The 27,924-nt window shown below is 47.0% G+C and overlaps 1 long non-coding RNA gene across 3 annotated transcripts; it reads left to right on the top strand.

The window, feature by feature from the left end:
* The first annotated feature begins 3,384 nt into the window (after nt 1–3,384).
* LOC140688698 (uncharacterized) lies at nt 3,385–10,106 on the top strand. 3 transcript variants are annotated; one of them, XR_012063448.1, is made up of 4 exons: nt 3,385–3,588; nt 4,982–5,212; nt 8,356–8,485; nt 9,836–10,106. It is a non-coding gene; the product is annotated as an uncharacterized lncRNA (long non-coding RNA). The 3 variants fall into 3 exon arrangements; XR_012063450.1 differs by having other exon boundaries at nt 4,982–5,147; XR_012063451.1 differs by having other exon boundaries at nt 3,447–3,594.
* Nucleotides 10,107–27,924: the final 17,818 nt, after the last annotated feature.

A 27,924-nucleotide genomic window follows, 5' to 3' on the forward strand; every position in this document is an offset into this window, starting at 1 on the left:
CAACATGGGGTCACTGATGGCCTTGACAGAGCAGTTTCCATAGAGCAAGGGATCAGGGGAAAAGCCAGAGTGGGTGCAAAAGGGGATGGCTCAAGAGAATATGCAGACAGTGAGTTTAAAATACCCATTACAGGTTTGCTGCAAAGACATGGGGTGGCAATTGGTGGGGGGGAATTTGGGTCAAGGAGTGTTGTTCATTTCTTTTAAGAGGATGGACTTTTATATACTGATAGGAGCCAACTAGCAGGAGAAGAAAGTAGATGAGGTAGTGACAGAGAGGATGGATGTGGGAGTGACAGCCCGGAGAAGATTGGATGGATGGGCCCCCTGGCGACTTTTGGATGATCTGGCTTTCGATGTCACCTGTAATAAGAGGTGGGGCAGCGAGAGTGAGGTCACAGACATCAGAAGGCAAGCAGTTGTGCTGGAAGTTGCTGGTGAAAGTTCTCTTCTGTTGGCTTCCGTTTGCTTTGTCAAAGTAGAAAAGTAAACTTACCAGCTGAGGAACGAGGAGGAAGAGTTACTGGAGTCGTGAGCAGAAGATACGAAAGAGCCTTCAGGGACAATGGGATAGTGAAAAGAACAGAGGGAGACGCGGGGAGTGTGCTCTCAGAAAGTTACATTTTATCTTTGAGGTCCCCAAGTGTTGGATGTGTGATTGTCCTTCCTCCTGTCTACGAAATAAAAATTGAATGTGGTTCAGGAAAAATGCTATTTCATTCTAAGAGGCTGCCTGTTTCTCAGGATTGGTCATCTTAAACTGCAAACACTACAGAAATGTTGAAAAGAAGAAATTGTGTACCCAATGACCCACTATTTTCTATAAATTTGGTTGCTATTTAGTTCCTCTATCAATACCACAGAACCGATACTGCCTAGGAAGGAGATACATCGATGCTTAAATGGAAATGAAATCTGTATCTTTTTCCTAAACTCCATGGCTTCCTTAACATCCCATTCCCCTTGGAATATAGGGGAGTCAGGTATAAAAAATGAGAAACAGTTTGAGAAAATCCCAGATCAGAATTGCACAGCACAACCTCAGCTCAGAAGTATACAGCCGTAAAAATGTTTAGAAGCAAAACTCCGTAACTACTCTTAAAGAATTTTGCAAACCTGGGCCTACCCAGATGTTTCCAAACTGGAGAGGTACTCCAATCACTTGACCGGTACAGGAACCAGAGGCTGGTCAGCCTTTTCTGTAAAAGCCAGAGAGTAAATATTTTCAGTTTTGCAGATAATTTTGTTATAACCATGCAGGTCTGCAATAAGAAAGCTAAGAGCACTGGGTGACAGGAAACAAATGGGCATGCCTACACCCTCCCTTCCACTCAGGGCAGATTCTCTGTGGTGGGGAGCTTTGCCACAATGACTTGTTTCTTTGTTTCCATTGGTTTCTTTGTTTCCACCTTACTGCTCAAGCTCAGAACTTCAAGTGAGCCTAGTCCTTCAGCATCCATGCAGAGAGAAGGCTGAGTGGGGGTGGGGACCCCACCTGACAGAGAAGAGTGTTGGCTTGTCACCATGACATGAGGCAATCACACCTTCCGGGGTGAAAGGGAACAAAGATAAGGGAGGGGCACAGCTGTGGGACCCCTGGGTCACCTGCCAGGCTTTCTCTCCCTCCAAGGCCACCCTGGAGGCCTGGGTAGTGTTGGAACTCAGCTACAGTGATTAGGCTGAGGGGACTCAGGATAAAGGACCCTCCGTTTCCACACCGGGTTCCAAACGCAGCCTCTCTAAGTCTACCCTCTGAGTTTCTGGAACTCAGCTGGAAGAATACATGATCAGGCCAGACCCAGAGCCCAAGCCAAACACGACAGGGGTCACGTGGGATTGTAACTCCATGCTCAGTGGTCGGGGTCTCCTTGCAAATCTGCAGAAATCCCTGTCCCGCCTCATTCCTGGGAGAAACCCCAGATCTCCTCCTGCTCTGTCTGTTCTTCTCTTGAGGCTATTGTCCTAGAGGGATGCAGAGTCCTTAAACCTGGCCCTCCAAACGTACATAAGCAGCCTGTTCAATAAAATAAATTATGCACTTTTTCACATTTGCCAGTTTTTTGATTCCAGAAAGGCTGCGGGACTCTTTCTCACTGTCTCCTGTGCCCCCATCACTTGGTGGCCCTCTGCTCATGGAAACACGATTTCCCAAAACTGCACCCTGCCTCCCAGATGGTCAGAGGGGATTGACCCACAAAGACACAGGTGTTTGTGAGGATCCTTTCCCCCAGCAGAAAGCCTACTCCTGGAGCCACGGACAGGGATCTGCCCTCCTGAGCCGCTCAGCTTTAATTGAAAGCCTAAACTGGGGACCCCGAACATTGCTGAATGACTTTCTGAGTCACCTGCGCTGGAGGGGCCTGATATTTCTTTCCAAGAAAGGATGTAGCGCAGCCTCCATTTTCAGGGCTGACATTCATGAAGAATCTAGTTCCCCTAACTGCACCCCTGGAAGGAGAGGCCCTTCCATCCCACTGGTTAGAAACCCAGCCCAGGGGAGTTCCGAAACACCGCATCGCTATCAGGTCCAGCATCGCTGCAGAGTGGCCCCTGTCCCTGAATGTGCCCCTTCCCTGGGCCTTCCCTGCCCCGACATGACCACACACCAGGTGGTGCTGGGGAAGGCAGGGAGTGCAGTGAGGGGTGGGAGGAGCAGAGCCTCTTGCTCTGGAGTGAGGATTCTTGGGGAGACCACAGAGCAAGGCACAAACCACCCCCACCCTGTACCCCAAAATCTTAGCCCCGCCAACACAGGGGCCGCTCTGCGCCCTCTCACCATGGCTCTCCTGTGAGACTGCACCCAACCCGGCATCTGGTACCACAGCCCTACCTCCCCTCTTATGACAGACCCCGACTTCTTGGAAACTGCCTAGCAGCGCGTATTCAAGGCCGGCAGCGGGCCTGGCGGTTCTGCACTTCAGGTGCCCTACCTGGCCAGCCGTGCGTGCCTGGGCTCAGTCCTCTATCTTGCCCACCGTTAGCCTGGGTCCACGTCCGGTGCAAGCGGAGGCCGCGGAGCCCAGGCTGATCCCCACACACAGACAGGTGAGGGTGCCCCTGCCCCGCTGCCCCGCTGCCCCGCTGCCCCGCTGCCCCGCTGCCCCGCTGCCCCGCTGCCCCGCTGCCCCGCTGCCCCGCTGCCCCGCTGCCCCGCTGCCCCGCTGCCCCGCCCACTGGTGGCAGCACCGCCCCAGCCTCCGGCCGGCGCCACCTGCAGGTCAGGACGTCCGCGAGGCCCCGCCCTCCCCGGCCCCGCCCAGCTGCCCCATAAGCCTCCCCCCACCCCCATCCTGGCCGCGCCCTGCCTCCCATTGGCTCCGCAAGTTCTGCCCTCGCACGTCTAGCCTCGGAAGGAGGCACGACGCAAGCGCTAGGGGAGGGCCCCGCGGCGTTGCCATGGCTACAGGCGCCGCGCCCCGCAAGGCCAGCGTGCACTTCTGGGGCGGGGAGCGGGGTCCGGAAATGTGTAGCTGCTAGGGACAATGGCTGTGCTTGCTGCTGGGGATGGCGGCTTTCTCGGTCTGGCGACTAGTTCTGGCTTGGTCAGTCGGCGGCCGACATCCTGTCTGGGGCGTCGTCCCACAGACGGTAAAAGTACGGCCGCGCTGTTGGCGGGGCCAGTGGACATGGTCCGGGGTGGGATCCGGGTTGGTATGGCGACCGGGGAGTTGCTGTGGTGCCGGGGAGCGGGTTGGGGCGGGGGGGGGGAAGTGCTGGGGCATAGACTCGGGCTTTCCTCCCCCTCGAGCGCTGGGGCTGGGGCCGCGAGTCCGGGTAGCCCTGGGTGGCCGCGGCCTCCCAGAACCCCCGGGAAGGACAGGCGGAGGACCCATCTTTTATGAAGCGGGGCCTTATCCGGGTTTTGAAGAGTCCCAGAATCAGATGTTGGAATGGGGTGGTTTATCAGCATTGCTTATCTGCAGGGAAATTTCAGTTCTATCCAGATGTTGGCTCCTTCGGTAAACCTCAGGAATAAGACAAGGGTCAGTGCCGATTAGTAGTTATCTAGGGCTTGACTCAAAATGGACTGCGGGCTGTAGGGATGGTAGATGGGCCCTCCCTCTCAAGGTTGGCAGACTTCTGGGATTAAAGGCCCCACTTGAGGATTACATCCTCATCTGCAGTAATGGAGGTTGTGGGAAACATTAACACAGAGAAGGGAGGGGTGTTCCTGCGGTAACTCATTAAAGAAGTCAGGACACTTGCCTGGCTCTTGTGTAGGAGAGTCTCGCCTAGGGTAGGGCAGCAGCTATCAAAGTGTGTCCGAGACCCCTGGGATGCAAGACTATTTTCGCAGAAACGCCGGGAAGTCACCTGCCTTTTGCACACTCTTGCACTCCCGAGATTCCTGTGGGGATTTCCAGGGAAAACCTGGTCTGTGATATCACAAAAGAGGGAATGCAGAGGCAGATAGAATTCAGCTCTCACCAGTCCAAAAGAGATTTGCAGTAATTAAAATCACTGCTATTCTTCTCACTAATGATTTTTGTTTTGAAAAATAAAATTATATTTTGTTTAAGTGTATTAATGGTAACATACAGTAGATTGTTAATATTTTTAAGTGAATTCATACACTTTTTCTAACTTCTTATTTAACTTCTAACACAGGAAATATTGATAGATTTAACTCACATAAATAGCAGAGTTTTGGAGTTCTCAGTAATTGTTAAGAGTGTATAGGGTTCTGTAGAACAAGAAGTTTAAGAGCCCCTGTAGAACGGGTGCTCAGGTGCTAGTCAGGTGCTTAGTGGTGTTAGACGGATGCCAAGATGTCTTCCGCAACTGCTCCCCTACTTAAAGTAATTGGCCACATGGAGATGGGTGGGCAGTGCCTCCACTTTACAAACCAGAAGCTGCTGAATGTGTCTGGAGTCTAGGCCATGGGCTGTGCAGGGATTCCCGTTGTATCTGTTCTATCTAAGCCGGGATTCCTGTGCAGAGTCCTGGCCCTGAAGACCCGCTCTCCTTTGCTCCCTGCCAGATACTTTCTGTGTTACGTCAACACTCCAGAGGGCTTCAGACTCCGTAGGAAGGTCTGCATCCACATTGCCTTCCTCCTGAAGACCCTGCTGAAGATGGAGGAGCCGGTACTGGTGCTATCCCCTTGGGGCCACCTCTACCACTGGCAGAGCCCCGACATCAACCAGGTCTGGATTCCCTGGTCCGACTCCTTTGACCTCCCAAGTCTCAACAGAAACATCCCTGACATTGAGTATGAGCAGTTCATTGCATGTGAGGTGGTGGTCATTTAACTGGGGCCAGGTGGTCGTTGTTCTGGTTCTGATCTGAATATTGGGCTGTCTTACTTTGGGCTTGTCGGTCTGCTTCGGGACCATGCTCATGTTTCCCACACTGCAGGTGAATTTGGCTTCTCCATAGTTTTTTCGGGAAATCAATTTGAAGTGTATGAGCTCTATGTCCCCTCACCTCTAAAAACCCTGGCCTCCTGGTGAGATGGAGCGGTGACAAGGAGGCCACTGCCACAGAGGCCTTGTCGCAGAAGGACTCGCTCCCTTTGCACTCAGGGCTGTTCTTACCTGTAGGAAAACACGATGTGTGTGTAGCATGGGCCACGTGCTGGAGAAGGTATGTAACTGCCAATCCAGTATAATTTGGTCCTGCTCAAGCTTTCCATTTTAAGTTTTGTAACAGGGAATAGTTCAAGGTTTTTTTTGAATAAAGGTATTTAGAGCTTATCATTTTTTTTAATTGAAATGTGGTTGATTTACAATGTTTTGTTAGTTTCAGTTATACAGCTGTTTTGTTAGTTTCAGGTATACAGCATAGTGATTCAGTTGTACATAGACGTAGTCTATTCTTTTTCAGGTTCTTTTCCATTATAGGTTGCAAGATACTGAATATTGTTCCCTGTGTTCTACTGTGAATCCTTGTCGTTTGTCTATTTTACATATAGTAACTTGTATCTGTTAATCCCAAACACCTAAGTTTGTTTTATAAGTCTGTGAGTCTGTTTTTGTTTTATAAATAAGTTCATTTGTATCTTTTTTTAAATTCCACATATAAATGATATCATATGATACTTGTCTTTGTCTGATTTATTTCACTTAGTGAGATCATCTCCAGTTCCATCCATGTTGCTGTAAATGGCCTTATTTCCTTCTTGTTATGACTGAGTAATATTCTGTTATATCTAAATACCACATCTTTATCCAGTCATCTGTCAGTGGACGTTTAGGTTGCTTCTATGTCTTGGCCATTTTAAACAGTGCTCCTGTGAAAATTGGAGTGCAGGTATCTTTTGGAATGAAGGTTCCCTCTGGATATATGACCAGGAGTGGGATTGTTGGATTAGGTGATAAGTATTTTTTCTTTTTTTTCTTGTCTTTTGAGGAATCTCCATACTGTTTGCCACAGTGGCTGCACCAAACTACATTCCCACCAACCGTGTAGGAGGGTTTCCTTTTCTCCACAGCCTCTCCAGCATTTATGGTTTGTGGACTTTTGAATGATGGCCATTCTGACTGGTGTGAGGTGATAAAATTGTAGTGTAGTTTTGAGCTGCATTTCTCTGATAATTGAGCGATATTGAGCATTTTTTATATGCCTATTGGCCATTTGTGTATCTTCAATGGAGAATTCCATGTTTAGTTGTTCTGTCCATTTTTGTATTTGGTTGTTTATTTTTTTCTTATTAAGTTGGATGAACTATTTATATAGTCTAGAAATTAAGCCATGGTCAGTCTCATCTTTTGCAAATAGTTTCTCCCATTCCATAGGTTGTCTTTTTGTTTTACTTATGGTTTCTATTGCTGTGCAAAAGTTTATAAGTTTAATTAGGTCTCATTTATTTATATTGGCTTTTATATCTGTTGCTTGGGTTGCTTAGATTGCCCTAGGAAATCATTGCTGAGATGTGTGTCAAATAATGTTTTGACTAAGTTTCCTTGTGAGAAGTTTATAGTGTCTTGTCTAATATTTAAGTCTTTAAGCCATTTTGAGTTTGTTTCTTTTTGGTTTTTTTGTGACTATGTATGCTTTTGCTGTGTGGTTACTTTATTCTTCAAATATATCACCATATTACTATATCTATTTCCTTTAGACTGATAATCACGTAGGCTCCAACACATCCTAAGAATAATGAAGAAATAAAATAAAGAAAAAAATCTGTATTTTCTTGCTCACCTCTCCCATTCCCTCCTTGTTTTACTTTGATGTCCTTTTTCATTTTTACATCTTTATGTTTATTCTCTTGTAACTCGTTTTTGCATTTCCAACTATGGTTTTCCTGTTTCTATAGCATCCTGCTTCCTTCCTGTTTAGAATAGAACCTTTTAATGTCTCTGTTAGGTTCAATATTGCTGAATTATCTCACCTCCCCTTCCCCCTCCCCCCAGGCCTCTTAATACTCAGTCCAGGAAAGCTAAACCATTCTAGCCTTCATCGGTTCTGGGAAATCAATCCTCAGAGTGGGAAAAGACATTGAAAAATAATATTCTGTGAGTTGCTTTCTAACTTTGCCCAGAGATGAGAAACATCTGAAGATGGAGGAAAAAAGTTGGTAGTAGAGAACACAAAGCCTTTTCTCCTTTTGCTACTGAAGAAATGATTGCTTTTGTAATTAGTGATGATGCCCTTTAAATTGTTGAGATTGAGATACCACAGCTTCAGCGCCTGTGAATAACCAGCCGGGAGAAAGCTCTCTAGGGCCTCTGCAGTGGGAAAGGCAGCCCCTCTGAGCACCTGTTGTTGTGTATTCTTCTTGCCTCCACATGGGTTCGCTAGGCAAGGTGCAGGACGATGCAGTTAACCGAGGTGGAGGACGGAGGACGGGGAGACCCCTGCTGTGTGGTGAGCCACAGGAGCCCACACTTGAAGGACAAAATGTAGAGTAGTGGGGAGGTCATAGGAACAGAGGATGGTTGAGACCCAGGATAGTGTCCTGGAGTCCAGCAGCCAAGGCTGGTGGGGCAGATGGGGTCCTGGGGCATGGGCAGCACTTGAGGGATCTGAAGCAAAGATAGGAACCAAGAGACTGGATTCGTGTGGGGGTACGGCGCCCCTTGGAGGCTGCAGGGCAGCACAGCGAGCCCAGGGTAGCGGGCACTTCCCTAAAGCTGGGTTGACAGGTCACAACCAACTCACTGGGGACCGAGAGGCACTGAGTCATTTTTAACTTTTTGTCCCTCTTCCTGGAAAAGAAACTACTGCCTGTTAAATAGCCTGTGTCGTTAGTGAGAATTAAAGACATGAAGCAAGATTGCCTCAAAAGTCATCCATTGTGTAGTTGTTAATAAGGGTCAAATGCAAACTTGAATAGATTAAATCAAACATTCATCATCAGATTTTAAAACCCTTTAAAATAAAAATTCTTGCTGCCTTTGTTCTTCATTTCAGGGTTCACTTGGTGATAATAATAGTAACCAAAGCAACAGCAAACCCTTACAGAGCTCTGTCCTGCTGTTCCAGGAACGCTGTGTTCATGACAACCCAATGAGGTGGCACCAATATGAGTTGCACTTTAAAGGTAAGGACATTCATTAATCACACAGCTAAAAAATGGCAGAGCTGGGACTTGAACCCAAGCTGTCTGGCCCCAGAGCCCCCTCTCATGCCCTTCACTGCAGCTCATCATTTGGCATGCTCGACACGGGCCAGCATTTAAGAGCAGTTTGACCTTGGCCAAGGCTGCTTCACCACTTGGTCTCTGTTTCCTCATCTGTAGAATGGGGGTGTGGGCAGTGAACTCTGTGAACTCAGTGGTCAGTCACTCCAGCTCTGCTATTCTACTGCTTTGAGTTAGTTTGGTAAGTATCTGAGCCTCTGAATGGCCCACCCATAGGCTGGCGCTTTGCTAGGCCCTTGGCTACGGAGAAAAGTAAGATCAGCCTGCTGCTCCGAGGAGCCTGTGTCCCTCCATGGGAAGCAGCTGCGAGGCCCAGGCTCCCTCGCAGGCTGTCGGGGGCTGGGCAGGAAAGTCTGATAAGAGAAGATGGAGGCAGAGCCCATCCGGGAACAGTGGTGGCCACACAGCTCTCAGGAGCGAGAGCCTCTGTCCAGGCTGCTGAGAGGGGGGTCCTCATGAGGCCAGTAGTCCCCCCAACCTAAGACCTCAGGACAAAGATCCAGCCATCCCTGCAGTGTCACCATAGAGCCAGTCCATCCTCATCACTGTTCCTCTGTGCTCCTTTGTCCTGGGTCCTCTCTTCCCCCTACACCCAGAAGACTTTTCTCCCTCTCTTCTCTGAGTGTCCCCTCACTTCACCCGTGGCCCCTGCTTCCTGGATAACCATCTCTGGAGTTGACACTTTGCCCCCTCACAACCCTCTGTTTGATAAAGAGCCTGGGTTGACCTCCTTGTGCTCACTTTCCACCTTCAGTTCATTGCTCCTCCTCTCTTGGGAGCAACTGGAAAACCCAAATCCTTTCCTAGCAGTGCCTTCCACCCTGGCCTCCCTGCTCATCTGCCTCATTCAGGAGCACCTGGACCACCAGCTCTGTATTGCCTCACCTCCTACCATCAAACGTCAAAGTTGACTCTCCATCCACCACCCAGTATGGTCATTTTAGGGTCTTCTTCTCCTTCAGCCTGAGCCAGCCACCGCCCATTCACCCTACCCCCGGTCACATACCCGGGCATGTCTCCACCCCAGTTCCAGCCTCTCGCCTTTAAGTGCCCACCTCTAGCCGTCCAGGTGCATGTCCACCAGCCTCCCTGGCCCTCCTTCATCCTCACTGGGGCATCAAGCACTGAATCCTCTGCTTTTCTGCCTATCCACATTCCTCTTACTTCCACTTCCCCACCTTCCAGCTCTGCATCCACAGTCAGCCCTCTCTTTATGACAAACAAAACCCCCTTGACCCTTGATCTTTTCAGTTCCTCAACAGGACGACTTCCATCTCGGTTCACCCAGCTCTATTTGTTCTGAGGCTGCAGGCAGCAGGCTCTCCCAGCACAGATTTCTAAGACTACGAATCAAAGCCTACCATGCTGCCACTGCCAGGCAATACTCCAGGATTTCTCTAGTGAGCACATTTCCCCACTTATCACTTAGTGGTGTCAACATTCTCTGCCCTCTGCACAACTGTAAGCTTCCCTCTGACTCTTCCCTGACAGCCAGCAGATGGCCTCGCCTCCTGCTTCAGAGAGAATGACATGTCACTGGAAAGGAACTCGCTCACCTGCAGCAAATCTGCTCACCTCACCTTTTATCTATCCCTCTCCCACCTGGACTCTAGCTGTAGTTGTTCTAATTTAGTGAGTGTAGTTGACATATATATACACAGTTAAAAGCATAGCACACTATAGGCTACCTTCTAGGGCTTACTTTTTCAATTTAACATAGAGTGTATGATTCATCCACTTCATTGCATGTACCTGCAGTTCATTTGTTTTAACTGGTCTTAAATGTTGTGTGTGTGAAAGTAACACAAGGCAAGGGTAAGCCAGGATTCAGGATGCTGGTTACTTCCTGTGAGAAGAGTCCAGGAGCAGGATAGGGAAAGAGGACACAGTATGTCACTGTCAATAGTCCTGTTCTGATGCTGGGTGATAGGTTCAAAACTGTTTCTTATAATATCAATTTTAATACATAAATACCTCTGACAGGCACCTAAGGTGAGAATGTGTCATGAACCAAGACATACAATGGACAATATTACATCATTGTTTTTATGTAATCTTGTTATAAAATATATTAATCATAATCCTACATTGTTATGTTATATATTATATAGATGTATGAATTATATATTCTGTATATAAATACATACATATGTATTATATACTATCTGATATTAAATAAACAAAATAATATGCTTGTATATCTACTATTATGTATTATTTAATAAATAATAACATAATATTTCCTGTTATATGACATGGCACCTAATCTTTAATCAGATAAAAACATGCCACTATATGTAATGGTAATTAATGAAATTAAATGAAAAAGCCCGCAGCTTTAACGCCAACATCGCTCCAGCTGTCACTGTCTTTTTTCTTCCCTTTCATGGTCGAGGTCCTCACGGTGCTATCTGTTCCCCCTTCCATCTCCTTATCCTGAACCTTCCTCCTCCTCCCATCCCGTGCTGGCTTCTGTCCCGGGGCCCGCTAGTCACCAGCGGCCTTTGGGGCACTGATTTGCGGGCACGGTCTCAGGCCCCAGCTCACCTGCCTGTTCGCCGCCCCTGCCACCGCTGGTGGGGTCGGGGCGGGGGACAGAGTGCACCTCTTGTCCTGGAAGAGGACACAGCACAGACTCAGTGAGCAGCAGCAGGTGTGGCAGGGACCTGCAGGACTGGGGGGAGAGCCAGGCTGTCTGCGTCCAGACCTGGGGCACTTGGAGTGTGAAGAAGCCCAGTCCTTACTGCCCCTGTAGTGAGGAAAACATCCTCAGGTGAGTTAAAGTGCTTATGACCTAGGTCTGTTGGCTGGAAAGGACAAACGGGCCACTAAGGGGAGGGTAGTTGATGTTCCAGGCCCCACGAAAGCCCTAAGGGCTGGCGGGGAAGCAGGCTGGACGCTCCACTGGATCCAGTGCCCCTTCGGGGGTGGGGCCTTCGGGAACAAGCTGAAAGCCCTCGGTCTCTGGGGGGAATGGGGCAGTGAGGGAGCATCCCTGCAGCGAGTCAAGTGAAGTCAGGGCTTGTGGGATTTGTTTGTATGGCCACATCGAGCCTCAGCAGAAGCCACAGCAGGAGTGGGTTCCTGTCTCTCCAGGTGCCACCGTGTCTGAGTGCCAGGCTTCAGACCAGATACCCTGGGGTGCTAGGACAGTTATAGACAGAGGCGGTTCGGGGAGGCCTCAAGACGGCGGTACTGGCCTTCCTGCCGACACGATTACACAAAAATCAATCTATCGATGGGAAGAAAATAAGAAACATGGTCATATCTGGACCCCAAGCTTACACGTGGTATATGGGTGACATTTATCGACAATCCAGTGAGGTTCTGGCCAGAGCTAGAGGCCAGGGCATCAAGCCGGGAGTGGCATTAAGGAGCATCGTGGTGCAGAGGATGGACTGGGAGCCTGTAGGTTCCTCCCAGGAGGAACCTCAGTGTTTGGGTGGTGGCTAACATGCCTGCTTCTTGTCACCAGCAAGTGATGCCACCTGCGGAATATCAGCTATGATCCTGAGCCGGGTCACCCCTGGGTGATGTGATGAAGACTCCTACAAGAGGGGGCACCAGACGGATAGTGAACCAACCAACAAGCTGATGAGTTTCTGGCCTGTGTTTATCGTGCTTTCATATCAAGAATGAGGAGAGAGTTGAATGGCTCACCATGAAGATTTTAATAATTTAAGAGGTTTCCGTGTCTCACTGCATTTCAGTGTCACCCGGAGGAATTCAGGAGGTGTTTAGACCCAGTGGAGTCTAATGGCCTGTTGGTTCCTCATCAACCTGGCAAACCCACCAGCCCTCTATGGCCAGACCTTGACAAGTGCCTTCCCTTGTTCTAACAAAACCCTTTCTAACCACACCTGTGGTAAGCTTTTACTTTTTTTTTAATTAATGGGGATGAAGATACCTTACAGCCTTCTCAGGCCTTTTCTTAGGCCTTCTGCCCTTAGACCCCTGCAAGGGGGCTCGCTGCCTTGAGTCCTGCACTACAGAGGGTCCCTCTGGCCCTGACACTTCCTCTGGCCACACCCTCCACGAGGTGGAGTCAGCAGGGCCAAGGGGACATGGTCATTGGCTCCATCCCATGCTCTAGAAACCCAGGAACACAAATGCCCTGCCTCAGCAGCCCCTGACCCATTTCTAGTGCCTGCACCGGCTGTCCCCGGAGTTCAGATTCCCAGGACTCACAGAGAGGCCAAAGGGCAGCTGTTTGCATGGAGGGTATGAGCAGAGCCCGGACGTGAGGTCTGAGTTTCCCCCTGTGCACATCCAAGGCCCCTTGTGGCAGGGAATGGACCCAGCATTGGGAAGAAAAGGGTCAGGCTAGTGATCAGAGCCTGGGAATCAGCTCTCCCCACACACTCACTTTCTTTGCCGAACTCCCCTGTGTCTGGGAATTCTAAATTTGAACCTGGCCTTCCCCCTTATAATGAATGTATATTTGTAAAGGCAGGACTTTAGAACCTACTGCACTTAACATGTTTACATGTATAGGATGTGAGCTCCCAGGTATGCTCTGGCCCTGCACTTCCAAAGGTCCAGGGCAGTTATGGCTCTACTGAGACTGTAAATGGTAAAGACTATCTCCAGAGAGGAGGGGTTCCTGCTTCACGCTCCAAAGTCAGGATCTTCTGAGTGGATAAAACAATGGACACTGTGACCCTCAATTGTAAATTGATTTAGAATAACGGCAAAGCGTGTTAGACGTGTGTGTGCGCATGCACGCACCTGAGGACGTGTGTGGTACATGATTCTGTGTGTGTGTGTGTGTGTGTGTGTGCGTGCGCACGCCTTGGGATGTATGTGGTTCTGTATGTTATGTGTGTGTGTGCGCCTGAGGACGTGTGTGGTTGTGTGTATGTTATGGGTGTGTGTGTGTTACATGACTCCATGTGTGTGTGTGCCCGTGGGGATGTATGTGGACCAGAGCCAGTGTGTCTGCACGTGTGTTTGTGTGTACGTGCGTGCATTAGTTTTAATATTAGAAGCTGTCCTTTAGAATTATGAAGTATTAAATATTGTATGATGTCCTTTGCTGTATAATTCAAAATTAAAATAATCTTCAATCACAAGAAATTTAGTCCCTCTCAGATTCTGATTTTTTTTCCAAATTGATTATGTCTTCATTTTACTGATGAGGAAACTGTACCTTAGAGATGTTAACTGACTCAACCAAGGGCATGGAGCTTGCGAGCCCAGGACCAGGACGCAGTCCAAGCTGTGCTGCTCCAGAGGCCTGGAGCCCTGCTCAAGATCACACGTGGCCTCTTAGCGGGGGAACAGATTCTGATGGGCTGTGGCCAGCGTGCAGGCTGCCCAAGCCGGGGACTCGGGAAGCCGGGCGGAGAGTACCAGACAGCAGACAAGAGTGAAGGGCTGCTCAGAAGTCAGATAGGTTCCTAGGTCTTGGATGAGGAAGGAGGCTCACTGCTCATCCTTGATCCCTTTGCTGGTGGCTAAAAAGGACCAAGACCCATGAAAGCACTTCTGGGAGCTGCCTGCCAACACCTGGAAAAGGACTGCTCAGGACTGGCTCTGCAGTAGGAGCAGAGGAAGGGAATGTCGCCTCCTGGTGGACATCCTTGGTGATGACAGTAGGAGGCCTAGCAGCCTTGGTATAGAGGTAGCAGGGCAAGATCCTAGTGGATGATCATTTTCACGTGTCTTAAAAATCATTGATTCGTATATTGTATCCATTTTGTGGTTTATTGTAGGGTGGTAAATATGGTCAGTGTTACTCCATATTACCTGGATTAATTAATTTTTTATTGTTAATTTTCTCTTCAGTGATATCGAAGCTATATTGCCTCTTAATTGAAAGTCTCTCTAAATTTTTATAAATCATCTCTAAGTTCATAACTTTATATGCAATTGGACCAGTATACCTATAAGAATCTCAGAAATGAAATAATCTATTAGATCCTGTTCCTCAATAATGAAAAATTTAGCATATTTTACCTCTCTGCTGTTCCAAATTGTGTGTGTGTGTGCGTGTGTGTTTGTGTGCTCCAGTTACTACTTTTTAGACAGTTGCTTTAAGTTTGTTACATTAACAAAGAAAATATAGGTAAAAACATCTTGGATTTCATTGCTCACTACCACTATTTAATCCCATGTCTTTCCCACTTTTGAGTTATTTACTTATCGTGATTTCCCAATCAACTGGTCACGTGATTGACTAATTTTTTTCGACTGGTGGACTTGGAACACTTACATATCTATATGCAGATTTATGTTCTCCTCATCAACAGCTCTCAGTGTGTTGTTGATAGCCCAATCCTTTTTTTAAATTAAGACATTGTTTTTCATCACCAAAAAAAAAAAAATTCTTAATTTAAGGTGCTGTCTTTTTATGGCTGGCTAGTCTTGTATGCTGAGTGGATATTAATAGAGATTTCCTTAACCTTCCTCCTTCTTTTTGCCATATCTAGAATTCATTGAGAAGCATGTTTTTACCATTTCTCAGATGGGCTTCCACTTTGACTTCCACTTTAAACCATCACTCCACTCTTTTTCTCCATGCTTATTCCTGAAAAAGTGAGCTCTTTCAGTTTAAAGGTGGTTCCCGTCAAAGATGTGTGACTCCCCGCCCAAAGGTCCAAAGGAAGAGAAAAGGAAAGATTCCTGTTTCTGGTGGTTACATTTTGTCAGGTTAGAGATCTAGTTATCCATGTGGCTGCAGTGGAATCTGCAATATCTTGGCTCAGAGTTTCCTTTTTCTGGCTTACTAGGAGAGCCGCATTAGCTGGGATCACGGCGCTGTGGCCGTTGTCAGGATTCAGGGACTGAGGCAACCCCTCTCCCCCCTTCTTATTTTGATCTTGCAAACTGGATCCCAGTTATGCGAACCCTGCACATGGTGGCCAATCGCCCCCCATGTGACGTGTCTCCAGTTCCTCGGCCTCCCTCACGGCTATCAGCTAGTTCCAGTAAGGGTACGAGATGGCTTCCACTGCGGTCTTTCCTCCTTCCTCTCCAGGCAGGCCCTCCTTTCCCACTAGTTGGCCCTAAGCCTTCTCTCCTGCGCTACATACGCTGTCGGAATTCCTCAGCGTTTCCAGCAGGTAGATGGGTCTCTTCTATGTTTGGACCTCTTCAGTGCTTGCAGTGGAAATTTAGGAGGTGGGAAGGAGGAGCTTGGGGGTTCTCCGTATCTAGGGGCTCCCTATCCAGCAGATTCAACAAACTGTGGATTGAAAATATTCGGGAAAAAACAGAAAGTTTCAAAAAGCAAAACTTGGATTTGCCATACACTGGTACTACTTACATAGAATTCATGTTGTATTAGATACCATGAGTAATCTAGAGATAATTTAAAGTACACATGAGGACACAGCGAAAGAGAAAGTGACAACAAATATATGTGTATATTCATGTATAACTGAAAACTTGTGCTGTATGCTGGAATTTGATACAATGTTGTAAAATGACTACATCTCAATAAAAAAAGTTTGCATATATATAAAAAAAAGTAGATGGAAGGGTGTACATGAGTCTCATGCAACTCCTAAGTCATCTTATACAAGAGGCGTCAGCATCCATGGATGTTGACGTCTGGGGGGAGTCCTGGAACCAGTGCCCCATGGTTACCAAGGGATGACTGGAAGTCCAGGCTCCTTATCCCAGCCTGTCAGGTCCCCACGTGGTCTGAATCCTACCTGTACCACACTTCCCTTGACACTCTCCTCCAGCCCTGGCAGACTGCCCTCTGATTCCTGAACAGGCCACACTCACTGTGCTTCATGTCTGGCCCCTAGAAATACCCGTTAGTTTCTGAGCATGGCTCTGCTTTCACAAAATGGGCTGCTTTGTCACTACAGAAGACAGTGTGGAGATTCCTTTAAAAACTGAAAATGGGCTTAACTCATGATCTAGCCTTCCCACTACTGGACATATGTCAGAAGAAAACTCTAATTCAAAAAGTCACATGCACCTCAATGCTCACAGCAGCACTATTTATAATAGCCAGGACATGACAACAAACCAAATGTCCATCGATAGCTAACTAGATAAGAAGTAGTAGTATATTTATACAATGGAATACTACTCAGCCATGAAAAAAACCAAAATAATATCATTTGCAGCAACATAGATGGACGTAGAGATATTCATTCTAAGTGAAGTAAGCCAGAAAAAAATAAAAATGCCATATGATATCACTTATATGTGGAATCTAAAAAAGACACAGATGAACTTAGCTACAAAAGAGAAACAGACCCACAGACATAGAGAAACAAACTTAAGGTTACCAGGGAAAGAAGGGGATGGGAAGGGATAAATATGGGGATTCGAAAAGTGCCCCTCTTGGGGAGTGATGGAAATGCTGGCTATCTTGATCGTGGTGATGGTTTTCTGGGTGTAGACATTTATCAAATTCATCAAATAGTACATGTGAAATATGCGTATTTTACTGTACAGGAATCATACCACAATAAAAGTGCCTGTAAAAAAACAAGAAAAGATAAGCGGCATTGTGTCATACATTTTTATGTGTCTTCAGTGAGTGGGTCTTCAAGTTCCTGGTCTGCCATATTTTCTGAACCAGAAGTGCCCTGCTTCCCTTTTCTTTGTTAAAATGTCAGTGGGTGGCATTTATTCCCGTGGCTTCAACTGCTCTCTGTGCACTGATTAACTGTCAAATCTTTTTCAGCATGGACATCTCAGTACAGTCCCAGATATATACTTCTAATTGACAAGTAGACATTCCCACTTGATTAGTCCATAAAAATCTCAAGCTCTGCATGTTTGGATTTACTCTCACTCAGAACTAGGTTTAGTTTTTCAAACAATGGCATCACTATCCCATCTGTATTCTGTGACATACATCTGGGAGATTTCCTTTACTTTTCCACTCCCTCACCCCCATCAGTACTACAATTCTGTTCCTAAATGTCCCCCAACTAAGTCCCTGCTCCTCGCTCCCCACTGCATTAATTCCCACCCCTTGCTAGTCTCCCCAGTGCTGTTCTTTAGAGTGAACAATCCACTTTTCTCACTTTTAATGACTAATCTGTGTCACTCTCCTCCTTAAAACGACAAAGAAATCCCTGCTGCATATGTGAGGAAGTCCACGCTCCCTGACTTAACGTCACACCTTCTCATCACCTAGTTGCTGCTTTTTTTCAGCCTCAGCTTCCGTTAGTTCCTCACAAACTCTAGCCTCACTGACCTTCCTTTCCTAGTTGCAAAGTGCTGTTAGACACGACAAGGCGTCTGCACGAGACACGCAAGCTGCTGAGAATCCCGTCCCCACCACGCACTCTCCGGGTCTACAGATTTGATGGAATCCTTCAGATGTCAGTGCAGAAAGCATTTCCTCTCTGACACCTTCCCTTCCTTCTAGAACCCAGCCCCAGGCAGTGCAAGAGCCCCTCTGAACATATAGTATATATGATGCCAAGTGACTCTTACCTCATTGTTTTGAAAACCTATTTAAATTTGTCTCTTTCACTACACACTGTGATCTCCTTGAGGGATGGGGGCTGTGCGGTATTTGTCTAGACAGCTAATGTCTGGCACAGACCCCAGGCCATCGGAAACAGTCTGCTGACTCATCAAGAATTGTCATCTTAGCGATGTAAGAAAGAATACATGATCTCTCATCTTACACCATCCGGCAAGGGTCAAAATAATTTCACATAGAGCTACGCAGGCAAAGTATGTGTATTCTTTTCCTCTTTGTGAGCCCGAGATCATAGGCATCCTGGAACGTAGGTGTCACTCTAAGCTGTCTGTCCCCTAGGCTTTCATGTCCAGATTCAAAAATTTTTTTAGAAGTTGTAGGGATATGTGTTCATCACCCCGTCTTAGAGCAAACGGTGCTTCAGCCTGACCAAGTTTAATGTCCATATAAAAATCAGAAATCTTCCAAACTGAAGCCTGAAGAAACATTTCCCATCTCTCCTTCCAGTATGTCTGCCATCTGTATCCCACATCCCCACTGCTGGTCTGCGTCAGGACACCTTCCATCTAGAAACGTTTTTGGTGGGACACTTGGATGAGAACTAATTACAGCAGTCATGAAAATGGCCCCATGAACGTAGGCTCTGCACAACAACGATGATTTGACCTGAGGCCTCAGCCGTGCCCTGCAGGGTCTGTTCACGTGTTCTGCCTGGCTTCCCTGCAGACGTTCTACAGAAAATCAAGCCGCAGTTAAAGTCATAGAAGGCCCAAGAAATCCAGAAAAATGGAATGAGATTCATCTCCTTGGAAATATTTTTGAAAACCATCCACTAATACGAAGAAGAGCTTTAAGAGGTTCGTTTCAGAGCAGATGATGTCCAACTGCAGGGGGGTCAGTTTTGTCATTGTTGCTTGCTAGTTGGCTTTCTGCTGCTTCTAACACGCCGCTGTTGAGAGAAGTGGCCTGAGTCAGCCCTCAGAGCAGAAAGATGAGCTGGGCCTGACGACAGCCAAGCTCCTCTGCTGTTTAGTAACCCGCTGAGAAGGAAGGGATGGCCCAGGGATTCCTCTCTCTCTCTCCCTCAGTTATAAACTCTATGAAGGGAAAATGGAACAAAAAATCTTAATTCAATATGGTATTGCCAAGTATAAAAATAATTATATTTGGAGGGGTTGGTATAGTTCAAGAGTAGAGTACGTGCTGGGTTCAATTCGCAGTACGTCAATGTAAAAGAAAAATAATAAAAATTCTTTAAAAAAAAATAAGGAAAAGAACAAAGGAGAAAAGAGATCTCAAACAACCCAAGTTTAAAAAGAAAATAAAGTCTTTTAAAAATAGTAGTCAGCTAGGTCTTTTGCTAGATTAGGAGTTTGGGATTAACAGGTACACACTACTATGTATAAAATAAATAACCAACTCTCAGGTCCTTAATAACCTTGTTCAACCTGAATCCTTTCTCTTTCTTCCCCTAAGCAACCCGTGGAAGCCTCTGAAATTCTCATCTTATAAAAGAATTCATTTAAAGGCGGTTTGAATGTTACTGGTTGAAACAGTTATTTGTGGTTCCATTAATATAGGATTAGTAAGAAAGACAGACAATAAACCAATAAGCAAATAAATATATGATGTACTGCCAGGTATTAATAGTTGCCACAAAGAAACATAAAGCATATTAGGAGAGAAAATTATTGAATAGGAAATATGTGCGTGTCATTTTAAATAATGTGGTCAGATAAGTCCTCTCTGAGGGTAAAATAATTTGAATAAAGTCCTGAATGAAGCAAAAGAATAAGCCACTTAGGTAACAGACAAAAAAAGCCTCCCAGGCCGGGAGAAGTGTAAGTACGAGACTTGGAGTTACAAACACAGCTGTCCTGGTGGGGACCATCGGGGCGGTGAAGATGGGCTGGAGCAGAACGTTGAGAACTGAGGCTGCAGAGAAGGGTGAGGGTCCGGATCACACAGGACCTTGGTAGGGACTATGGATATCCTTCTGAATACAATGGAAAATCACGAGAGTATTTTACAAAGCGGAACAACTTTATCCTATTCATACTTTAATAAGACTGTTGTGGGTAACGTATGGGGAATAAGCAATGGAAGCAGGGCAAGGTAAGCTGATGGGAAGCCAGTGGGAAGAGTGCTGCTGACCTGGAGAGAGACACCGAGGTTTGGCTGGGATGATGGCGGGAGACGGGCTGAAAGGGGGACACGATTTGACAGTGACGGTCACAGGCCTTAATGCTCGAGGTGGACACAGACACAGAATGGTTCAGGGTGATGGGTATGTGACATTTGGGGCTGAGCCACAGTTTTTGTGCAGAGACCTGACAGGAGAATAAAATGGGGACGTTGACGTCGGTAAAAAGTGTTGGTGGGTGTTTAATTCCCCCTAGAGCCGCGTCTCTGTTTCTCTGTAGATGAAGTCAGCAGAGCAAGGATAGGTGTTCCTACCTCTGCAGAGAATTGCGTGTCCTCCTCATCGACAAATTCGAGAGGCCGACCTGCCCATCCAATTGCAACATCTTGAATCTGCTTCTTTCTATCCAGGAGGAGATTTCCAACTAAGATGCCAATCAAAAATTCCAGTGTCCAGACTTAGAGCTGTGTGCCTTTGGGAGGATCTCAGAGATGCCTCCACAGAGGCTCGGTGTGCTCTCTCCCTCAGAGCACACAGTTCCCTTCAGTCGGTGGGTCTCAGCAGAGAAGATTTCACAAATAGCCCCTCTCAGGCCCTGGGGACCAACCTCTCTCTTGGCCGAGTTCTGAAAATGAGCACGAGTAAAGACCTTCTCCAGGGCGCCATCTGGCAGATTACATGAGGACAGTGTACAAAAGATTGGGTGGGTTGATGGTATAAATGGATTTTAATTTTTGCTCTGAATCTGATTCTGTCCTTCCATTTTGTTAAGAAAGAGTTCTTAGGCCAGACATGATTCTTCATTTTCTTTGTATTTAATCATCCAAGAGGTTTAGATAGGCTATTTGTTTTAGTGTAAGAATCTTTAAAAAAAAAAATCCTTGAAAATAGCGTCTTGTTAGGCATTTGGACAAGTAAATTCTCCCAGCAGTATTGAATCCCCTTGTTCCTCCAGGGGGTCTCCAAAGGTATACATGTTCCAAATCTGACCCAAAACCAATGAGCCTTTTCTTTTTTTAAGCACTTCACCATGGACAAAAGATGCCACTAAAGAAGGTGAGAAAAGAGCAGATCCCCATAATCCAGAGTCCCTCCCAAAGAGCCCACAGAAGTAAAGAGGAGATGAACGAGAGAAACGGTTTATTTATACACACTCAGGAGCCAACCAGAAAAGTACCTACCATGTTAAATTGTGAAAGTTAAAGGCTTTTTTACCAACTGAACTTAATAGGACAAAGGGAGAGGAGAGAATTGGTTTCCATGATAGGTTTTCTTCTCCATGTATTGAATCTCAGGTTTCTTCAGCTTAAAGTGCTTTTGTATTAACCGTGGGTTCCATCTGACTTTCCATTCCTCGAACTTTGTTCTTCTTTGTCAAGATTCACTCATGTATTCTGACCCCCTGGATTTTCCACGAGAATTTTAGATTGATTGTCAATACCTGCAAAACACCACCTGGGATTTGGGTTAGGCATTCTTTGAATCCTTAGATCTACTCGTGGACTATTCTCATCTTAGTAGAATGAAGCCTTCTGCTTCATGAATATGGGATTATTCCCCGTGAAAATAGGTCTTAATTTCTCTCAACAGAATCTCTCATCTTTTGTAGTCTTCAGTGTCCAAGTCTGGTGCTTCTTCCTCACCTCTATTAGATGCTGATTCAGAAGAGACACGACCTCCTGGAGAACCTCTGCTGCCACAGATCTGACATGGAACTGAGTCCTGAGAAGGCTTTAAATTCTTTTAAAAATAGGATTAATGTATTTTAATTACTCCATAGATGAGTAATGAATGGGTCACATTAACATAGGATTTTAATCCTTTTAGAATTAGTAGAGTAATACAGACACATTACAAAAAATTGAAATATTGCCTAAAAGAGAAGAGATTTGTAATTCTCACACACAGAGGTGAATGTCATGAATGATTTGGTGCTTATGTCTCAGTCTCTGTGTCTCTCAGTCTGTCTCTCCTCATCTCTGTCTCTCACACACTCACAATCAGATCAGTTTACATCTATGCTGATTTCACACATATGTGGTCGTGCAGATGGGACCCTGGGTGCAGACGGTGGGTCTGCATACTTCCACCCTGAGGCCTCCCTTGACATTGGGTTGAGACCAGGCATCCACTTTTCCAACTGCACAGCGTTCATTCATCCACATGAACCAGAATGAATGGACCCCATCCCCTCTCCAAAAACATTAGTGTTGCTTTAATTCCGACTGTTTCAACCAGTGCTGTGATGAACACCCTTAAAAAGGCATCTTTGAATAGGTGTGTAAGGATTTTAGTGGGATGAACTGTAAGGATCAGAACTTCTGGGGAAGAGATGCATCTGTGGCCCTTTGATGCGTCCTGCACCCTCTTCTCCTGGAGAGGAGCGTCCCTTCACTCTTTCCTCCAGGGGATCTGCTAGAGCCTCTGCCTGCTTACATTGTCACCAGGGCTGGTTGTCACCTGACTAAAGACCCTCCAGTGTGATGGTGACCGGTGCTGTCTCTGCAGTGTTTCCGTCTGCCTGTGTTCTCACCTGAGAGATCAAGCATCTCTAACACACACTGGCCACCTGCATTGCCTCTCATTGGAACTGCCCATGTCTCTTCTGTTTCTGTTTAGAACATTGGGTTTCAAAAGGATTTTGGACTACAGGGATGGGAAACCTTTCTCCAACCTTGGGTTATGAGGAATGCATTTTCCAGCTTGTGATATGTATTTCAAGCAGTTTTTCTGGGCTTTTGCTAATGTTTTTGATTTGTTTGGTTTTGTTTTCGCCACAGGAAGAGCTAAGCATCTCCCTTGTGTCTTCTGGCTGTGGTGTCACAGGGGGAACAGCAGTGTCTACCATGAGATTTTGCACAGAGTTACTAAAAGGGCTTCACTTTGTACGTCACAACTTTAATCAACCTGGATATCCCCTTAAAATAATAAAAATGCTGTTTCAAGTGAAGACAAAAATAATACACACCCCAGCTTGAAACATGTGGGCAGGGACAAAAAAAATTTTTTTTTAATTTCATTGACAGGGAACACCCAGGAGAGTTAAAGACACGCAGAGAGAAAGAGGACTTGGGGTTCTCAGGGGCTGGGTGAGGAGGGAAGGGAGTGAGTGCTCAGGATCCAAGGTTTCACTATGAGGAAAGAAATAATGTGAAACTAGATGGTAGTGATTGTCTCACAACATTGTGAATGCCCCTAATGCTCCTGAGTTGCACAACTTAAAAGGGGAAAAGTCTATATTTTATTAATGAAATTCTAAGAAGAATAATAAAGGATGCCATAAATGATGTGAAACAAACAAAGGAAACTAAAGAAAACCAAACAAAAACATCTCCAGAGGAAGGGACTTCAAGTTTGGGAAGGGGATAGGGAGGGAACTGATGGTGGGATTTTGGAGAAGAAGGTGTGGGTGGATGCAGAGGGGGCTTTGCCCCAGCTGTCCAGGTGCAGATGCAGCTTCAGGAGGAGCTGCAGGAGCGGCAGGAGGGAGGTCGGTGTCTCCTGCTGGATCCAGATCGTCCTTATTTTGGTCTCTGACATCTTCCCCTGCTACTGCCTCCTCTGTAACTATTGGATGTGGAAAGAGTTTTAAGTCTTGTGGAAGAGCTCATGCTGTGAAAGAGGAAAAATTTACCTACCTGCCTCCCTTTCCATGTGCCTCTTCAAGGACAGATATCTTCCCAGAGCTTTCCAGACAGCTCCCACCCAGAAAGTGCCCACAGGATGTGTTCTGTAACTAAAGTTTTCCAGACAGGTGGTCTGAGGCCATTCTTTGCTCTGGTCCCAACAGTAGCCTCTGGGGACACCTCCCTTTGTGGCCCAGCCCTCGCCCCTCCCTGACCTACACACAGGCACCAGCCCTGCCTTTCTGAACTTCGGGCTGTGCTTCGGGGGCTCCTGGTCCTCCACCTGACTTGCAGCGAGGTGGGCACGGTGCTCCATTTCAGAGCTGGTTGTGCTGAGCTACCCGTAAGCCCAGGGCAGTTCCCTGGGGAGAGCCCTGGGTGAAGTCTGGGTCCGAGGCCTGCCCCACTGGTTTGTGGGCCATGGCTGTGGGGACCCCTCCATATCCAGACCCACCTGGAGCCTGCGCTGGCCCTCAGAAGAGTGGCACAACAGCCCTTCACTTGTGGAGGGTGCTTTGGTGTTCTTTTTCATCAGCTTCGGTTCAGTATGTGGTATCTGGCTCTGCAATGACAGTGAACAGCAGCTGACCCAGGCTGGAAGTCTCAGAGCCCTGCCCGGTCAGGAACACTCCTGATTCTGTCCACTCGACCCTCTGCTGCCAGATTAGACCGGGACCGTGTTCAGCTCAGACACCCGGGAGGGAAAAGACATACCCAGAATGCATGGGCTCCACCTCGGGCAGCAGGACCCTTCCCCGGCTCTCCACATACCAGCCAGCCAGCTTTGACCTGGGCTGTGGATGTGACTGGCCCCCCAGGCCTCTGACATGCTCTTGCTTGAGGCAGAAACCGATCCCCAACATGACTGCTCCACCTCCACCAGCCAGGACGGGGCCGTGGGGCTACCTGGGTGGGATCTGAGTGGTGGCCCGGCCTGGGCGTGCCTGCCCTGGGCCTCCCTGTGTTACCTTTGTGTCTCTCTGGCCAAAAGGCCAGAGGCCCCTTGAGTGAGACCTGACCCAGCGCCGGCAGCGTTGGTAGAGCACCTCGCTGCGGGCTTTCCGGGGGCTGCGGCCTCGGGATATTGGGATGCAACAGAACATGCCTGTCTCCAACCAGGTGAGCTGAATAGGGGCTTCTGTACAGAGTGGGTGCCTGGTGACTTCGGTTCCAAGTTCTGTCGGGCTCTATTGCCAGGGAAGTGAGGTCACTTCCTGGGGTCCACTTACCCAAGCTTCCTCCTGACACAAAGCTCCCCAAGGGTCTTTCTGGGCTGCCGTTCTCTCATTTCTCTCTCAATGCCATGTCCACACTCAGTGACACCAACTCAGCCCCCCCATAGCTCTGGGGAGGCCTGGATGCAGCCAGCGCCGCAGCTCTGAGGATACAGCTGGGTTCAGACCTGGCTCCCCCCACTCAGCAGTGCTATCATCCTGGACAAGCCACGTGCCTCTCAGGGTCTCCCCAATCCCCCATCGGCACAGTGGGGATCATTCTGGCCCCTGCTTCCTAGAGAAGCCATCCTGTCTCTAGACCTAGAAACACCTACTGCATCTGTCACCCCCATGGGCTGGCATCACAGGGAGCTCGTGCACAGACTCAGCATGGAAGGACCCCACAGAGGGCTGGCGGAGTGCAGAGCACACCCCACTCAGGCCGGGGTCTGCCCTGGGGTCTGGAGAAAGTCACTTTCCTTGCTGCTTGCTTCCCAGCTCCCAGTCGTGTGACTGAAATTAAATACAACTCTGACATCGTCCGCTCTGGCATACAACCTCCTAGGTCACTCTGTCATGTTGACATGCAGGCCCAGTGTCCCATCTCGGCCTCTGTGGTGAGCTGCCCCACAATGGCTTCCTATTTTTTGCCTTCTGTTCCCGCACTCTTGTGTGATCCCCACACCCTCCCCTGGAGGGTGGATGGACTTTGAGACCGGGTTCTGACATGCAGACTGACTTGTGAAAACGTGCGTGAGTTCCACTCCTTCCCAGCTCCAGTGTTCCTTCTCTCTGTCTCTGTCTCTCAGTGCCTCTCTCTCTGTCTTGTCTCTCTCTCTCTGTTTCTCTGTCTCCCCTGCTTCTCTGTATTTCAGTCTGTCTGTCTCTTTTCCTGTATGTATGTGTGCATACATTTATGTGTATATGTGTGTATTTATGTGTGTGTATTTTTCGAGTACAGGGCAGGTCACTTCTGAAAATCCATTGATGACATATTGATTATTTTGAATTCATGTTACTGAAGAAAATTATCTTTGAAAATTGTGCAAGCACTTTGGTGGGATCTTCTCTAAGGATCAGCACTGCTAGGGAAGGGATGCACCTGTGGCATTTTGATGTATCCTGCACCTTGTTCTACTGGGAGGAGCGTCCATTTGCTCTTCCCTCCAGGGGACTTCCTGGGGCCTCTGCTTGCTCACTTTGTCACCAGGACTGGTTGTCACCAGGCTAAAGACCTGCCAGTGTGATGGTGGCCAATGATGTCTCTGCAGTCTGTCCATCTGCATATGTCCTCAACTTACAGGTCGAACATCTCTAGCACACACCGGCCACATGCACTGCCTCTCATTGGAACTGTCTGTTTGTGTTTTGTTTCTTTTCAGAACACTGGGCGTCAAGAGCTTTTTGGACCACAGGGATGTGAAGCTTTTTTCCGACCTTGGGTCATGAGGAAAGCTTTTTCCAGGCTGTGGTTTGTCTTTCCATCTGTCTTTCTTGGCCTTTGTTTTCTGCTTTAGTTTGGTTTTATTTTGCCACAAGAAGAGCTAAGCATCTCCCTTCTGGCCCTGGTTTCACACTTAGAAGAGCAGTGCCTACCCCGAGATTATGCACAGAGTTACCAAAAGGGCTTCATTTGGTACGTCTCATCTTTAATCCATCTGGATTTTCCTCTCAAAATACAAAAATGCTAATTCACGTGAAAACAAACAAAAAATTCACCCGTCCCTACTTAAGATATGTGGGCAGAGAGAAAAAAAAAAAGCCACCTTTTATATGATTTCATTGATAGGGAACCTCCACGATAAGTAAAGACATAGAGAGAGAAAGGGAATTAGGGCTTCTCATGGGCTGGGGGAGGTAGGATGTGGGGTGGGCTTTGGATTCAAGCTTTTAGTTTGAGGAAGGCAATTGTCTAAACCAGTGGTGTTAGTCCCACAGCATTCTGAATGCACTTAATGCTCCTTAAAATTGCACAATTTAAAATGGGAAAAGGCTAAACTTTATTCTTATAAAATTAAAACAAAAATAGAATATAGTACAATAGAAAAGAAAAAAATAAGACTCCATAGAAATTCTGTCCTTTTGGCTTTAACCCTGTGCCCTCTTTTCTAGGCTGTCTTACTAGCTCAGCACATATTATAAAACAATGTTGCCTTTAGCCTGAAATATACAGGAGAGCCTATTTTGAAGGCTTTGATCTTTAAGGTAATTAACACTTTTGCACTTATATAAAGACAAGTTGCAGAATAGAAAATAACTTTTGTTTTGTTAGAGGTTTCACAGAGGCACTATGATCTGGTCTACATAGACAGTTTCAGACCAAGATAATGGCAGACTAGTATCTTGGAGAACCATCTTCCCCAAGTCAGACTTCAGGCTCCTTTTCTAGTAAATAGGGGAGGGGCTGTGGTTGGTTGTTTCAAACTTCTTGGTGTAGCATTTTTTCTTCTTGGAATCCTTTGCAGCTGTCCACGTGGGTCAGATCATGATGTTCCTGTAAAACCTGCAACAAAACAAACTTTTTCTATTCTGCAACTTGTTATCTTTACAGGAGTGCAAAAGTATTAATATCCTTAAAGGTCAGGGTTTTGAGAATAGGCTCTCCTGTTTATTTCAGGCTAAAAGCAACATTGTTTTATAATATGTGCTGAGCTAGTAAGACTGAGCCTAGAAAAGAGGGCACAGGGTTAAAGGAAAAGGCACAGATCCAATATGGATTCAGATTTTTTCTTCTCTATTACAGTGCCTTTTGGTGAGAGCTAAGAGAATGATTCCTGGGTGGGTCCTCTATTGTTCCAGGCTGGAGTTCAGGCAGGATCCCTGCCAGATTCACCATGACTTTGGACCTGATCTTCCGCAGAGAAACTGACAATTATTGGATTACAATTACCTGTCAAAATCCCTTCAATTGCCTGTAAACTATACCACAGCAGGGGATGTCTCATTGGCCAGTC

This window comes from Vicugna pacos, chromosome 2 (assembly GCF_048564905.1).
Source record: "Vicugna pacos chromosome 2, VicPac4, whole genome shotgun sequence".
Taxonomy (NCBI): domain Eukaryota; kingdom Metazoa; phylum Chordata; class Mammalia; order Artiodactyla; family Camelidae; genus Vicugna; species Vicugna pacos.